Here is a 6,125-nt window from a genome sequence, read left to right as displayed (position 1 = left end):
TGTCAGGAAGGTGAGCATCACAGAATGATGTTAGTAGAACAAAGTGTTCTTGTGTTGAGGGAGTACTTGAGTAGAGGGTTGGGAACAATTTTAAGCATTTACATGGATAAACTCAATTAATCCTCAGAAGAATCCCATGAGGTAGCACAGTGAAGAACACTGAAGCTAACAGTGTTAAGCAACCCTGTCAAGATCACATAGCTTATAAGAGGCAAGGGCAAGAATCAAACTAGGGGTGTGGAAGTCAATGCCCAAACTCGTAACCACTATATTGCAATGTTTTTTGACGAGGGACCAAATCAGGCAAACTCATTAACTTGTTTTTCAATGCTCTGACTTCCAACTTCTTTTCATTTCAGAGGTATCTAACACAAACCAGTGTATGGCTCATCTGTCTTATTCATGCTTCTCACATACATGCACAGAGCTTTTGGTATGCATGGTTTTATATATATATATATAATTTTAACCTCTGTGGCTGCCACTTTTATCTTCCTCCAAAGTGAAAGTCTTCACTATAAAACCCGTGCATCATCTATCAGGATTTATTTATTCAATGGACTCGCACTAAATTCTAGCTCCAACTTAAGAACAATCAGTTCTTACATCGTGCCCCTACTCAATACTCACCATGACATGATAACCAAAATAAGAGTGCTACACCCACGTGTGGTGAAGAAAGCAGATGGTGCCTGGTTATCAATTGGAATAGTGTCTGGGGTCGTAAAGGCTTGTAATCCAACAAGGGGCCATCTAAGTAAGAGTCAACTAAGTCCACATGGGAGAAGCACATTAGCTTGTGCTTATGAATATGGTGAGAAAACATCAGAGCAAAAATTATGAACACCCAATTTGTGGAGGGGTATGGGCGGATGATGGCAGCCCCAAACCTATCTGCAGAGTATCTAGTCAACCTGAGACACTGGCAGATCTGCTGTAGCCACAGGCAAGAGTCACGATTAGCTTTACTATCAGGCAAAGACAGTTTAAATCTTGACTATGCGGGATCAAACTCGGTACTTGGCCAGTTGACCACCTTATAGATGTGACGTGAATTTGTTCTCTTACTGGGTCCAGGACAGAAATTTCTTCCCTGGATTTTTGAATGTTGTTGAGGGGCTTTTCCATCTTATGCACTTTTTTGTGTGTGCACTTTTTGTATTTTTGTCTGTATACTATTATGCTTTTATCCTTACCACCTTAGCGCATAATCTGGACTCCCTGTGTGTGATCTACTTTACTGAAGTCTAATTGTTGCATGCATTACATCCATGTAAAATAACTGAAACGATTGCAACGAGCTTAATGTACTTTTTGATGTATCATTTAAAAAATGAAAAAATCTATTTGAAGGTAAAGAAGAAACAGTCGTGTTCTCCCCAAACCCCAAATGATCTCAGATTATGTCACAGTTTCTAATTTTAGAATTCCATTGAAATCTTAAGTGGTGTTGCCACAAGAATGAAGATTTTCCCAATAGTTCTGACTCTGATTAAACAGGAAGTACAGTACCAGAAATCTGGCTTCAGAGGCTGATACCATGAAACTTCTGGTTTCCAGTGCTTGAGCTTTCCCATACTTCTTGCCAAATCTTTGAAAGTGTGCCCATCATTTGCTATTCTTAAACTAGCTGGGATTTCAGAATATTAGTCCCCAAACCACATACAGAGCAGATGGAAACCAAATGCTCTAGGATTAAACGCTGCCACCACAAGTTCTCCTTGATGATTAGAATTGTCATTTTGGGAACTGTGTGGTTCCAATGAAAAGGACAAACAGGCAAAGGAGAAGCTCCAAGCTAAAAATTTCCAGTTAAAATATCCATTTCAAATGCCAAGCATTCTTTTCCTTGGACAAACGATTAAAGGACACGATTACAGTAAATGTCTTTTCACTTGGTGTTTTCTTTTTAATCATTTTATTGGGGCTCATACAATTCATCACAATACACCTTGGTGTTTTCTTATCAAGTTAATGCCTGACCAGTCTAAACCCCTTTATGAGAAGCTTCATGAATGCTCTTATTGCTTTCTGCTATTATTATGGCCACAGACTCTCTAAGACGAAATTCATAATTGTAGCAAGAGTTACCTAGTTTGTAGAAATCTAATTTTGTTATTGACCGATGCCTGTAGGAGTTGCCAGGTGGGAAAAACACTGCTTAACTGCTAATCCAAAGTTTGGAGGTCAGCCAGAGTGCTTTGAAAGAAAGGCGTGGAGATCTGATTCTGACAAATCAGCCCTGGGAACCCCCTTGGATGAGAATTCTACTCTGAGACACATGGAATCACTCTGAGTTGAAACGGACCCCGCAGCAGCTGCGTCAGTGTTTTATTGGTGCCAAGCCCTTGTCAAGGGTCCTCTCAGTAGATTCTTAAGGGGAGACGTCCAGTCCTTTTTCTGACATGGATTCAGCAAAAACGGGTTACTTCTGGTTACAATTTCTATAGCAGTCTAGGTACCTGTAACTTTCTGTCATTCCTTATCGGCCAACTCTACTAGGCTTTCTTAAGGAGCGTATGTCATTTTTTTGCACTTGTACAATTATTTTATCTGTGTTGGTTTTTCTATCCATATGCTAAACGTTATTGCCACATTTAAAGGACTGTATTTTCATTTTAAAAAAAAGAAGAAGAAAATGTGGTCAGAGAGCAATCTCTCTTCTTACACATGGGAATCAGGAGATTCCATTGTGGTGTTTAGATGACTCATATGTTGTGCCCTATTGCTTTTATGTGGGTCCTGAATTTTTCTACATGCCTGCATTCTTGTTTTGATATTCTATGGAGGATCTTAGGTTTGAAGGCATAATATGACATGGAAGAGGAGGATTCAAAAAATAAGCTTAGGCGGTTTCAGAGGAGGGAAAGATGAACTTTTGGCAGGGATGGAAGTTAGATAAGACTTTATAAAAAAAAACTCAGCCCAGGAGCAAGGAAGATGTGAGCCGACAGAGTTCTTTGACTTTGTAAACCAGCGCTTGATATGATTTTAGGTATTTAGTAAACGGAAAAGATAATGAGTACAATATTTTCCAAGAAGATATTTCAGTCCAAGTTTAACTGCACATAAATCCATACACCTCATAAAACTATGCAAGGCATTAACCATTAGTCAAGAGAACACGTTTTCTGTCAGCTACAGGCTTAAAAATAGCAGTCTCCTTTGGAGTTCACTTTGAAAAGGATCAAAGTCATTTCAAGGTAATAAACTCCACAAATCCTCCAAACAACCTCTTTAAGTCAGCATTACATTGCCTAGCAAAACCTGCAAAGCACCTATCGTGTGTGTATTTTCTACCATATATTTTCATTACGGTCAAGGTTCTTTTTCTCAGGCGTGTTCAAAGGATTGTAAACTCCGAACTCTGTTATAAATTAAATGAAATTGAACTCAGCTGAAGTAAATGCTTTCCAAGTGAGGTCTCCTATTACAATATGCGCCAAATTCCCTTAAGTACTTTGAGGCTCGGCTGCTTACTAGAGAGAACCCAGTGACAGCAAAAATCAAGGTTTTGTGTTAGCGCATTCAAAGATTTACATCTTCAAATTTAAAAGTGCTTCTAGCTACAGCTACTTTATGTCCAAACTTCCATCTAGAGCGGGTGGTACACATGGAGTGGGCCAAGAAGGTGTGCACCACAGTACAAAATAGGGACCTGAAGTACTGCCAGGAGTGAGTAAGGATAGACTCAGGACAAACCTTGTTCAAGAGAGACGCCTAAGCCATGTACACTCATCGTTAAATGAAAGAGTTAGCGCTGAGGTCCAGGACATACACGGAGAAAAAGGCTGAGGGCATAGGAAAAGTCACAACTAGAACAGAAGGACAAGATCAAGTTGCTAAAAAGCATATGTGAGTTGAGGGTATGCCTACCGGATGTCTACCACATAGCTTTTTCTTTGGTTGTCCTTGTAAAGTAAGAAACTAGTGAAACACTAATCAAAAGCCAAGCTGATCACCAGGCAGGGTCTTTTCAAATAAAAATGATCTCAAATATCGCCACCCTGTTAATTAGTTTAAAACTCTCCAAGGTCTGACTCTGAGAGTACCCTTTTCTGCTACTTTTGATCTTTAAATTTGTTTTAACGTAACTTATATGGGCCTCATTGTTTTGTTTTGGGATCTAACCCTTTACTTGAATGTGGTAACTCTGAATCATTCTTCTTTTATCAGGACCTTATAAGACAAAGTAAAATTGCCCTATTGGGTTTCTGAGGCTGTACATCTTTCTAGGAGCAGGGAAACTTGTCGTTCTCCCACTGAGCAGGGGGTGGGTTTGAACTGCTGAACTTATAGTTAGCAGCCTAATTGGTGACCTAGGATGCCATCAGGGCTTCTGTAGTGAGTTAGAATTGACTCAGTGACCAGGAGGTTGTTTCTTTTCTTATCCACTGTTTTAAAACCAGATCCAGCATCACTTTATCTGACTTGGAGACTCACAGGGGGCAGTTCTCTGTTCTTCAGGTTTGCTATGAGTTGGAGTCGACTCAATGGGAGTGAGTTGGATTTTTTTGTTTTTTGTTAAACCAATATTATGTTCCTTAATGGTGCCTATGGTTGAGCACTGGACCATGAACTTAAAGGTGGGTGGTACAAACCTACTCAGTAACCCAGGTAAGGCCTGGTCAACTCCTTCTAAAAGATCACAGTCTTGAAATCTCTACTGAATAGTGCTGCTCGGCACACCTAGGCTTGCCATGAGTTGACAGAGACCAACTATGACAGGGACATTCAATGTAACTACTGTTACAGCACCTCAAGTTTCTGTTTTTGCAGCATTTATAGCCCCATACTCTTGACCCTTAGCAAATATTGTCTTTATAGATTCATTTAATTTATTTTTCACTTTTATTTTGTAATCATTTTATTGAGAGTACTTACAGATATCATAACGTACTATAGTTCAATCACATCAAGCACTATTGTAAAATTGGTACCACAATCAGTCTCAAAACATTTTCTTTCTTCCTGAACTCCTTGATATCAGCTCCCTTTTATCATGTCCCGCCCCAACTCGACCCACCAGGAACCCTTATTGATTTATTTATTTTTCCTATAGCCATTCACATACAATTTTGTTGTTCACTCCCCTTCAGTGGGGTTATACAGTCATCAATGCTCTCAGCCCCCCTTCTCCCCTTCCTGCCCCCCCCCTCTCCCTACCCTCAGGGCTGTAATTCTGATGTTTGGGGTTGGAAGGGAATGCGAGGGTGGGCAGTTTGACCATCTTGCTGCCATTGGTTGAGGATGTCCTCGGAATTGGACTTAGCTTGGTATCCACAGCCAAGCAAAGGCAGGAGCTCTGCTCCAGGTCTGTGGCCAGCTGTGGATCTCCTGATCACTGGCTTGCTCCTGGCTCTCCAGCTCGCAGCCACATTCTCTTGATTTTCTGATCTTTAATTCCACACTGTCTGCCCTCTTGTATCCATCAACGCAAGTGCACAGAACCTCTCCTTCATAATTTCATATTTTGATAGAAAACTGACACTGCTGGCTCCAGAGCGCCAGGTGGAGAGATTGCCCAGGCTGGGGAGGCACTGGGCAAAGGGGCACCTTAGGCAGGGACAACAGCATCAGCCACCACTGCATCATCATGCCACCGTGCCTATAGATTCATTTTAGCTTTATGTCTTCATCTTCACATTTCATGTAAACAAAAGCATACACGGTTCTTTCTGTATGCCTGTTCCCATCACTCAGAAAAATGTTCTTGAGAATCATTCTTATTGTATCTTAGTGAGAAATTTATATATACCACAATTTACTTAGCCATTCATCTGTGGTAGAATATGTGAGTTATTTCCAGGTTTGGGCTGTCTTGACTCAAACTGCTGTGTACATTTGTGTCTTCACAACCCGCAAACACACAGATGATACAGCCTTGCTTGTTGAAAGCAAGGAGAACCTGATGCAGTTGAGGAAGATCAGAGACTGAAACCTTCATTATAGATTGAAACTCAATGAAAAGAAAACAAAGATCTTTCATTTTGTTGTTGTTTTAAAAAAAATCATTTTATTGGAGGCTCATACAATTCTTATCACAATCCATACATACATCCATTGTGTCAAGCACATTTGTTGCCCTCATCATTCTCAAAACATTTGCTTTTTACTTGAGCCCT

Source organism: Echinops telfairi, unplaced genomic scaffold (genome assembly GCF_000313985.2).
Source record: "Echinops telfairi isolate 266 unplaced genomic scaffold, ASM31398v2 ScPeMD7_11;HRSCAF=52, whole genome shotgun sequence".
NCBI lineage: Eukaryota > Metazoa > Chordata > Mammalia > Afrosoricida > Tenrecidae > Echinops > Echinops telfairi.
The sequence above is the reverse complement of the archived record's forward strand: the minus strand, read 5'-3'. Positions refer to the sequence as shown.